The sequence below is a fragment of the Cricetulus griseus genome, chromosome 4 (genome assembly GCF_003668045.3).
Source record: "Cricetulus griseus strain 17A/GY chromosome 4, alternate assembly CriGri-PICRH-1.0, whole genome shotgun sequence".
Taxonomy (NCBI): domain Eukaryota; kingdom Metazoa; phylum Chordata; class Mammalia; order Rodentia; family Cricetidae; genus Cricetulus; species Cricetulus griseus.
The window spans coordinates 134,941,148-134,952,101 of record NC_048597.1 but is presented as its reverse complement, the minus strand read 5'-3'; positions in this window follow the sequence as shown (position 1 = coordinate 134,952,101).

Here is a 10,954-nt window from a genome sequence, read left to right as displayed (position 1 = left end):
ACCACCAGGTGGTGCGCGTGCTATATGGACCCGGGTGGTTGCTGCCACGTGACCTGAGGGAGCACAGCCGCTACCTCTGGCACATACCCCTGGGAGTCCTAGGCGCCACGCGCAGATTGGTCCCGATGGGGAGGCAACAAGAGTCAATTCCCGCTTGGGACTCGGGGCTACATAAGCGTGGTGCGGAATTGCAGGCCTGGTCTAAGCGCTCCAAGAGCCCCTTATTCGTGCAATAGGAGCAGGCAGTTTCCATGGGAACCGCGGTGGGGCCTTTGCCCCAGGAAGTAGCCTGGCAGCAGACACTAACTCCCAACCCAAGGGAACGCGGGGGGGGGGGCAGGGCGGGAGTGTGTGGGGGCCGTTTGGGGGGTGTGGGGGGGTCCTGCATCGGCAGCCGAGTTGCTCCACAAACCCCAGAGGAGTCACCTGGGAACCTGCTCTGCCACCGCCCCTTCTGTGTGGGCCGCTCTGATTGGCCCGCCCTCTCCAGCGCGGCAGCACCTTCGGCGTGTGCTCTCTCATTGGCTCAATCTCCAGGGCATCTTGCAATTGGGCCTCCTGAGAGCCATTCCTGATTGGTTAAATCAAGCTGATTCGCACTCTTGACAAGCCGGATCGTGAAGGGGCGTACAAGAATAAGAATAAGGCCGCAGAGACAGCTCACGGGTAAAGGCATCTGCTCCCCCTCCACAAGACTGGCGACCCGAGTTCGACTCCTGAGACCCACGTGGTGGAAGAAGAGATCTGAATCCTGAAAACCGTCCTCTGGCCTACACACGTGTATCGTGACATACACATATACACACAAAAAAATGGTGTTTTTTGTTTTTTTTTTTTAACAAAAAGGATGAGGTTAGGCTGGGGACAGTGGTACTTGGGTTAGAGGATCTGGGCTGCCGCCACCGGGCAGCGCTTTTCCACCTTGTCAGACGCTGTCTGTGGTGCTGAAGCCTTGCTTCAGCCCCCCACCCTGTCCCAGGAAAGGCAGTAAACATTAAAGGAGGTGTTACCGCTCCAATCTCCTAAAAAGGGGCGTGATTCCACAGGATAACCAATCGCACTCCCAGAAAGCCAGACATTAGCCAATAGAACTGCCAAGTCTTGCTTGCCCAAGTTTGGAGACCTTATCTAAGGTCTCTCAGGCTGTATGACTCTAATGGTGATCGCAAACCTCTTCACCTGCTTCAGAGCAGTGTGGCGTCTCCCCTCCAGGGAGGTTGCCAGCGCCCACGTTCTGAACCCAGAGCACTTGGTGCACTCAAACCCCACAAGGTCTAGTTTCCTTCTACAGTTAATATAGTAAGACCACCCTAACTGTTTAATCACTACTACTTTCTTTCCTTTCTTCCCTTCCTTCCTTCCTTCCTTCCTTCCTTCCTTTCTTCTGTTGCTGTTCTTGTTTGGGTTTTGTTGTTCGTTTTGAGAGAAGGTCTCTGTAGCTCAGGCTGGCTCAGGTATCTGATATGACCTTGAACTTATGACCCTTTGCCTCAGCATGTCAAGTGTTGGGATTCCAGGCTTTCAGCATCATGCCAAGTTTACGGGGTGTAAGGGATGGGCCCCAGGTTTCATGAATGCTAGTAACTGAACCATATGCCTAGCCTATTTTCCCATTATTTATTGTTTTCTTTATTTACTTTGTTTTAAACTTTAGTTTTCCTTTTTTCTTCTTTAAATTTAAATTAAAACAAACTTGTTTTACATGTCAATCCCAGTTCCCTCTGCATCCCCTCCTCCCCTGCCCCCCACTGACCCCCTATCTCATCCCCTTTCTGCAACCCAGGGAGAATGAGACCTTCCATGGGGATCTTCAAAGTCTGTCATATAATTTGGAGCAGGCCAGCCCATTTTTTAAAAAAAGTTATTATTACCATTTGTGTGTGTGTGTGTGTGTGTGTGTGTGTGTGTGTGTGTGTGTACCACACGTGTGTGTGTAGGTCAGAAGACAATTTTGTGGAGTTGGCCCCCTCCTTCCACCTTTAAATGGGCTCTCATGATCAAATTCAGTTTGCTGCCCAGCATGGTGGCATTGACTTTAATCCCAGAACTTGGGAGAAGCAGATGGATCTCTGAGTTCGAGTTCACCCTGGTCTACTAATTGAGTTCCAGGACGGCCAGGACTAAACAGAGAGATCCTGTCTCAAAGAACAAAAACAAAAACCCATTAGACTTCCAGGCCTGCACAGCAAACACTTTTTCCTGCTGAGCTATCTCTCCTTTCTGTTTTATTTTATTTTTTTTTTAGAAAGGGTCTCATGTAGCCCAGGCTGGCCTTGAACTCCTGATCCCCCTGACTTTCCACCTCCCAAAGCTGGCCTTACAAGCATATGCCATTGTGCCTATCTTCTAATTTTTCTTTCTGTTTTCTTGTCTTTTTTCTTTCGTTTTTTTTAAAAAAGACAAGATCTTCCTAAGTAACCCAGGTCAGCTTAGTGTCTTGTGTAGTCCATGCTATCCTGAAACTCCCAGCGATCCTCCTGGCTCACCACACCTAGTATTATTTCTAATATCACCAGAGCCAGAAATCATGTGGAGACAAAATCTATTCACCTTGGATCTAGCAGCATGGGTCTGGGTCACTGTCCCTTCCCAGACTTCTGGTTGTGTTTGGGCCATGGAAAGCTGTCTTTACCCCTTCAAAGTTAGGGGCTTGGGCTGGGTGGAAAAGGGGAACCCAGTTTGTCTGCAAAACGAAAGTAGTACTCAAGAACGGTGTCAAGACAGGACTCCGGGTCCACAAGCACCAGGGAGCCAAAATCTGAGGCCTCAGCAAATTCATTCTTGGCATGCGGGAGTCCGGCCGGCCGGCGCGCACTCGCTTCCACCTGCCGCGCCGTCGGGAGCCGGGAGGAGGCGGGACCAGCCGACTCAGCCAATGAGCGACGCTGGCGCTGGCAGCTGCCGCTATAAAGGGCTGGGGGCGGCGGCGATGCGACCCAGAGCGCGGAGCGCGCAGCGCGGGCCGGAGGGTGGGAGGGAGGGCGGGTGAGAGAGAGGCGAGGACCCAACACCCGGCATCCGGCACCCGGCACCGGACAGGCCGGACCGAGGGCCCACCGCAGAAGGCAGAGCCGCCGAGATTTTAGTAGGGAAGGGCGAGCGCTCCGGGCCCCGCGGGGCCGCGCACTGGGCATCCTCCACCGCGCGCCCGCTCCCTCCATCCACCTGCCGCCGGGGACCCGGCCGTCGGCGCGCGCATCCCCAGGCTCGGGTCCGTTCCCGGCCCTCGAGGGCGCCGCCGCCTCCATCGCCACCTCTGCAGCGTCCGCAGCGGCAGACGTCCGGGCGGGACACCGGCGTGAGCACCGGGCGCCCCCCCAGGAGTACACGACCCCCGGAGCCGCCCTCGATACGGACCGCGCCCGCCGGGCACACAAGAATGGTCACTGTAGGTACTCCCTTGTCGCTGCGAGACGAACCCGGGAGGGAGGGGCTGGGGCTGGCTCCACGGAGACGCGGTGGGGGGGTAGGACCAGGCCTAGCTAGGCCCGGGTGGGGGGGTAGGACCGCGCCTCAGGCCTGAAAGTGGGTAGAGCCGCATCCGGAGTTCCGGGGAGCACAGCCTCGTCTGAGAGGACTGGCGAGCCCAGCTGTGTGCGGGGATCCCTTCGACTACCCCAGGGTCGGGATGGCCCCTTCTCTGGAAGCTGTGGGGGAGGGGCCGCGGCGGCGGAGGATGTTTCCAGCATCCCAGGCCCAGACTCGCAGGCCACCCAGGAGGACGCGGGCCGGATGGCCTTCTGCTGGTCCGGGAAGAGGCCACACGGCATTCTCCGGGAGCTTTTTTGGGGGGGGGGGAATGGAGAGGCGGGGTGCCATCGGATCGCACTAGCCCTGGCCCCGGCCGCGCCCGAGAGGCGGGCATCTTCGTCCTCGAGCCCCGTCGACCTTGCGGCAAGCGGGGAGGGGAGAGGAGGGGGCGCCCCGAGGCCTCGCCACTACCGCCGTGGTCCCTTTGTCTCTCCGCCCTTCTTCGCGGGCCGTAGCCTCGCGCGGGGTCTCGGGGCTGCGGGGGGGGGCAGGAGGGGGGCTTCCCGTTCCCCAGCCGCTGTCTGCAGGTGAGGGGGTGAGGGGCTGCAGCAGCATCCCGTCGGGCCTGCTGAACGCGCCCTCTCCGGGCCAGGGCTCCGGGCCTCGGGGTGACCTTGAACGCGCCCGCAACTCCGCCGCTCGGCCGGCGCGCGGTCGCTTTCAGCAGCCTCAGAGCTGGTCAGCTCCCGAACTCACGGCCCCGCCCGGCGTGCCACGCCCTGTCGTGCCACGCCCATTCAGGCCCCGCCCCGAGGCCCCCAGGACCTGGCCTGGAGCGAGCCCTCGGACCTCCACCCGGCAACCCGGGCGTGTCCCGGGGCGGGGCTGGCCAGTGCTCACCGCACCCTGGCTCCACCCCCGCCTCCCTGAGCGACTAGCTCCCCGCGCCGCCGCGCGTCCTTTGTCTGGTCCCCGCGCCCAGCCTACCTTTTCTGCTCTTCGGAGATCTCTCCCTGTGTGTCTCCCGGCTTCTTTTTACGAGTCGTGGCTAGTACAGTGGGGGGCGGGAAGCTCAGTAGTCCATCCTGGGCTTCCTCTCTCTTGGGTCCTGGGACAAGCCCACCTGACTCTTAAGAAAGGACTACCTCCTCCCTACGCCTTCCCAAGACGGGCTCATCGTGCTGTGTGACCTCAGACTGGTTCCTTACCATCTCTGGGCCTCGAGGTGCTCATTCAAGTCTGAGAACAGGAGCGTGGCCTCCTGGGGACTCTCTCAGAGCCCCTGTAACAAGATAGCACCCCCTAGACTTCTCCTCCTCTGTTGTTCGGCTTGAAAAGCGTGTGCAGAAGAGAAGAGGGTGTGGTCAGAGGTTACAGCAGGGCCTTGAAGGCCTGGAATTCCCATGGGTGTTGGTAGGGGACTCTAAGAAGGAGGAAGTGAAGGGGATGGAAACAGTGAGGGCCCCTAGCAGAAGTAGAAGGAAAAGGGCTCAGAAATAGGAATCTCAGTCTGCACCACGTGGTGGCCTGACTTGCCTTGCATAGTTAGCCACTCAATGCCCTATTGTCACCAGTATCCAGGCATCTGTCACCGTGACTGGAGCCCAGAGGCCCCGCTGGAGGCCAAGGGGGTCTGAGGAGCAAGTGGCTTTAGGTGTGTTTTTGACAAATCCTTGCCTCAGCTGTGTGTATGTGTGGGGGGGGGGCGGAATGGAAAAGAGAAAGAGTGAGAAGGAAGAAGCCAAGAGTGAGAAACAGACTCAGAAAGCCCTGGGCCAGTCTTCAAGGTCCTTCTGATGCTAAGGTGCCACCAACCCAGGCTGCACAGTTACTACAGGACAGGCCCAAAGGCTTCAGCCAATCCGATCCCCATTATCAGCTTAGGCGGCTTAGTAGGTTCAGCTGTGAAAGGAACACCAGGCCCTACCCAGCTAAGCTCAAGCTGAGAGGAGGGAGAAGTGGTGAGATGAGCATGCTGGCAGCAAATCCCGCAGAGCTGGCACACCCTGGGAGGGCAGCTGGTAGGTAACTCCACAGACTCTGGGTCAGTAAGTCAGGGGTCGATTGCTGACTTGAAGCTGGGCATGGAGCTGGCAATATGGCTCAGTGGGTGCTTGCCACCATTTGTGCCAACCTGAGTTCCATCCCTAGAACACACATGGTGGAAGGAAAGTTGTCCTCTGACCTCCTCACAGGAGCGCACACATAAGCTTACACGAAGAGGCCTATCTAATATAGGCTCCATAGCAAATGCTAAACCATTATCTCTGGCCTTGGTTTCTCCATCTGAGAAATGGAGCAAATGGTCTCTACTTTTTTGTATTGTGCTGGGACTCTAAAAACATGTAGTTGGGCATGGTGGCACAGGCTTTTTAGTCCCAGCACTTGGGAGGCAGAGGCCAGCCTGGTTTACGTATGAGTTCTAGGACAGCTGGGTATACATAATGTCTCAAAAGAAACAAAACAAAAATCCAGACTCCACATGCCCAGTGCCTGACACACAGTGGGACTCCAAAAACTAGAGTGTAAGGCTAAAGACTTGGAGTGCTTAGCATGTGCAAGGTCTTATGTTCCAAAGCAATACTTGGAACAGTAGGCATTCAGCATTGCTTTGCTCTTCCCGATGTTTGGTTGTCTTTTTATTCACTTTTGTTTTTAAGACGGGTTTGATTCTGCATCAAGTTCCAAGGTCCTGGGATTCACAGCTGTGGGCTACCATGGCCAGTCTTGGTTTGCTATTTTTTTGTTTTGTTTTGTGGCATTTGTTTGTTTTTTTGTAATGCTGGGCCTAGAACCCAGAGCCTTGTACATGCTAAGCAAGTGATCTGCCATAGAGTTACGTCACTGTGGCTGTTGGCAGCTATTGCTATTATTGGCCTTTTCATTCTTTGATCCTAGATTTGAATTTTTATTACACTTTCAAATTTGTCTATATGTGTGTGGAGGTCAGAGGACAACTTGCAGGATTTGGCCCTGTCCTTCCACCGTGTGGATTTCAGGGATCAAGCTCAAGTCTTCATCGTGGAGCAGGCATCCTTATCTGATGAGTTCTAGGTCTGAGTTTCTGTTCTGCTATTTCACCCAGTGCAATCCCTGTTTTACCGAGACTAGGTTTTCTCACTCTTTCAGGGGAGAAAAGACCTTTATGATGTTCTGTTTTGGGAGAATTTCTGTAAGTTTCTCATGAAAAAGCTGGGGATAGGGCTCAGTGGCAGAGTGCCTTTCTAGCAGGAATGAGACCTGAGTTCAATTCCAGAACAAAAAAGACAAAAGAACAGGATAACCAGATCTCAAAACACAAGCTATGCATTTGATATAGTATTGATATTAGGTAAGTGAACCAGGCCAGCTCATTCTCTGAGTCCAAGGCCAACCTGGCCTACAGAGTGAGTTCCAGGACAGCCAGGGCTACACAGAGAAACCCCCATCTCAAAAAAAAAAAAAGAAAGAAAGAAAGAAGGAGGAGGAGGAGGAGGAGGAGGAGAAGAAGAAGAAGAAGAAGAAGAAGAAGAAGAAGAGAGAGAGAGAGAGAGAGAGAGAGAGAGAGAGAGAGAGAATTGAATGTAGACCTTGCAGTGTTCTGACAGTTGTATCCATGACAGATATTACTAGTAAGTCCAGAATTTAATCAATACAGGGCATGTTCCTTTAGAGATTGGATGTGGCTTTGGAGTACTCTGAGCAGATGACTGTAGGCAACCACTCTCAGCTGATTGGAGGTCAATGCTGACCCTCTGTGACACTCTTTCCCTCACCCTATTGTACTCAAGATGCCCAGGGCTTTTCACGTGTGAGGCAAGCACCCTGCCACTGAACTACACCCAGCCTGTGTCAACCTTTCTAGAAGAATGAAAGGCAGCTGGGCCTGATGGTGCACAACTGCCTCCACAGCTACAGACAGGCGAGGTGATGGAAGACCTTTTAAGCCAAGGATTCAGGAGCCACCCCAAGGGCACGGTGTGTGGCTCAGCTGGGAGGATGCCTCTTTGCATGCAACAAAGCCTGGAATGGATTCCCAGCTCCACTCAAACCAGGCATACATGCCTGCATATCCCAGCTTATGGAGGGTGGAGGCTCAGAAGTTCAAGGTGAGGGACCAGGATAAGGCTCAACAAGTAAAGGCACTCGCCATCAAGTCAGCCAACCTGAGTTCAATACCTGGAACCCCCAATATAAAAGGAAAACCAGTTCTTACAAGTTGTGTGTGGAGTCAGTACTCACTGAGGCCAGACAGTTGCAAATAACACGGCTGAGGCAGGGACATGGACTTTACAAATCTACTTCCACTTCTCACAACTAAGCCCATAGCAGACTGTACTCCAGCTGTCCTACCATGGGGCTTTAGATTCTTCCTCAGGCTGCTGCACCCGCAACCTGAGGTTCAGCAGTACAGAAACTTTAGGTAGCATATCTGAAAATACACAGCTGGGCAATGTGAGCTGGCCCAGCTGCGCATGGTTGGCAGAGATCAGCTGCTCTCTCACCCACCACTTTTAAAAATGAACTTTATTAGTGTGTGTGTGAGTGTGTGCTGTGCACACGCATACTACCCAAGTGTTCATGAAGGTGAGGGGACAGCTTTGTGGGGTCTGTCCTTTCCCTTCACCTTTACGTGAACACCTGGGTTAAACTGTGGTCCTAAAACTGGCATGAATGCCTTTACACCTCACTGCTTCCATCCCTCCATCAGACATTTATTTATTTATAGCTGGGCATTGGTGGCGCACGCATTTAATCGCAGCACTTGGGAGGCAGAGGCAGGTGGGTCTCTGTGAGTTCGAGGCCAGCCTGGTCTCCAGAGCGAGTACCAGGATAGGCTCCAAAGCTACACAGAGAAACCCTGTCTTGAAAAACCAAAAAAAAAAAAAAAAGATTTATTTATAGTGTATGTATGTGTGTCTTGACTATACAGCATGTTTGTGTACATACTTGGTGCCTGGTGGAGGTCTAGAGGCCAGAAGAAGGCAGTGGATACATTGAAACTACAGATTCAGCTGTGAGCTGTCATGTGGCCTCTCCAGCCCTTCAACCATGCAGCCATTTTTATGCTGCCTGATACAAGCTTTATTTTTGGAGACAGGGTTTCACTTTACAGTATTCTGCTGGCTTAGAATTTGGCATGTAGATCAGGCTAGCCTCAAGCTCACAGAAACTCACCTTCTTCTGCCTGCCTAATTCTGGAGTTAAAGGTGTGTGCCACCATGCCCAGAATAACACTTACTTATTTATTTGTTTGTTTTTTGGTGGGGTGATAGGGCTTTACTATGTCTGCCATAGTGGCTTTAAGTCACTGTAGCCCAGGATGACCTCACACTTTTCATATTCCTGCCTCAGCCCCTCAAGTTCTAGGGTTACATGTGTGAGCCACTATGCATACTTTGGGCAATTTTATTTCCTTCTGTGAGGCGAATTGGGGAGTGTTTGCACATGCCCACATGTGCCTGCCACAGTACACATGTGGAGGTCAGTGGACAGCTTCAAACAGTTGGCTTTTCTTTCGTGTTTCAGGCTCCATGAAAAGTGTCCTTACTTCAAATAAAACGGAATCCCCCATTTCCTCTATAACTGACCACACTGAGTGTGAGCTTCTGGCTAGCAAGCATATATGCCACCAGGGTGCTGGGTCACTATGCTGACCTGCATGTCCATCCAAAAGCAGGCTGGGTGCTGCTGCCATCTCACAGAACCCTTGGGATTGCTCTCTAAGGTGTTTTGCTGGTCCCATTTTAGGTTTTTTTGGTTTTGGTTTTGGTTTTTAGACAGGGTCTCACTACATAGCCTTGGCTGGCCTAGAATTCACTCTGTAGACCAGGCAGGCCTCAAATTCACAGAGATCCACCTGCCTCTGCCTCCCAAGTGCTGGAACTAAAGGTGTGCACCACCATGCCCAGCTGATTTTATTTTGAGACAGGCTCTCTTTTAATCCAGGCTGGCCTTGAATTGGTTTATGGTTCTGAGGATGACCTTGAACTTCTGCTTCTCCTGTCTCCATCTCTCTGGTATTTCTATAAGAGGCGAGTGCAACCATCCTCCACTCTGTGTGGTTTTGGATACACAGTTCACTCTAACCCAGGCTGGCCTTGAGCTGTAGTGGCGATTTTACCTGGCTTCCTCAGTACAAGGCTACAGGGATTATAGGCATAAACCAACACACTGGGATATTACAAAAATCCCTTTCCTTTTTTTTTCCAGTCCATGGTACTGAACCCACTGCCTCTCATGCTGGGCAAATACTGCACTCTGCACTATATCCCCATTTAAGCTTTGGTAATTTTTAAACACACACACATTGTCCCTCTCTCGTTTATTTATTTATTATCTACCTATTTTTATAATTCTTATTTTATTTGCATTGGTGTTTTTTTGGCATGTATGTCTGTGTGAGGGTGTCTGACTTATAGTTACAGACAGTACAGACCGTGTGGGTCCTGGGAATTGAACCCGGGTCCTCTGCAAGAGCAGTCAATGCTCTTAACCACTGAGCCATCTCTACAGCCCTCATTTAGTTTTTTTATATCTATTTCGTATGGGTGTACATTAGTGTGAGTATGAAAAAGTCAGAGGACAACTTCCAGGAGTTGGTTTGTTCCTGTCTTGTGGGCTCTGGGGATTGAACTCAGGTTGACTTGGCAGCAAGCACCTTTACCTGCTGAACCATCTTGCAGCCTCTTTTGTTGCCACCACTGCACAAAAGAGCTGGAGGCCATGCTGAGAGAGAGAGAGAGAGAGAGAGAGAGAGAGAGAGAGAGAGAGCCCTCCCTTCAGAGTCATTACCAACTGCTTTGTTTTTTTCTTCTTTCTACTTGTTTGGGTGTTTTGTATCACATGAGTTCAGTACCTAAAAGCCTCAAGAAGGTGTCAGATCCCCAGGACTGGAATTACAGATGGTTGTGAGATAACCATGTGCATGCTGGGAATCAAACCCAGATCCTCTGGAAGAGCAGCCAGTGCTTTTAACTGCTGAGCCATCTCTCCAGCCCCAACTGTTTTGATTTTGCTGCAAGGCAAAACAGAGCCCCAAGAATATATTCAAAGACATCAACTAAGTGTCAAAGCTCATACAACCTTCCTGACTGTCATCTCTCCTAGAGAATGGTAACGTGTTCTTCAGTGGAGAGAAGCCTGCATTTGAGGTCTAGGGCCAGCACTGACGTGCTGTGTGACTCAGCAAGTTCCTTATGGTCTCTGAGCCTCAGACTTCTCACCTGCCTATCCTAGCACAATTACCTTCAGTCTTCCAAGTGTGTCAATTGCAGTTGGTGGGGTGGCCACAAGCAGCTTCGAAGCTGGCTCAACATAAAATCATAACCCTGTTTAAAACAGGAAGTTTTGCTTGACATGCTGGCACACACCACTAATCCCAGCACTCAAGAAGCAGAGGCAGGTAGATCTCTAAGTTCAAGGGTATCCTGGTCAACATTTTGAGATCCTGCCTCCAAATAAACATGAGATTTGTGGGGGAGGCACATTTTGTTAAAGACTG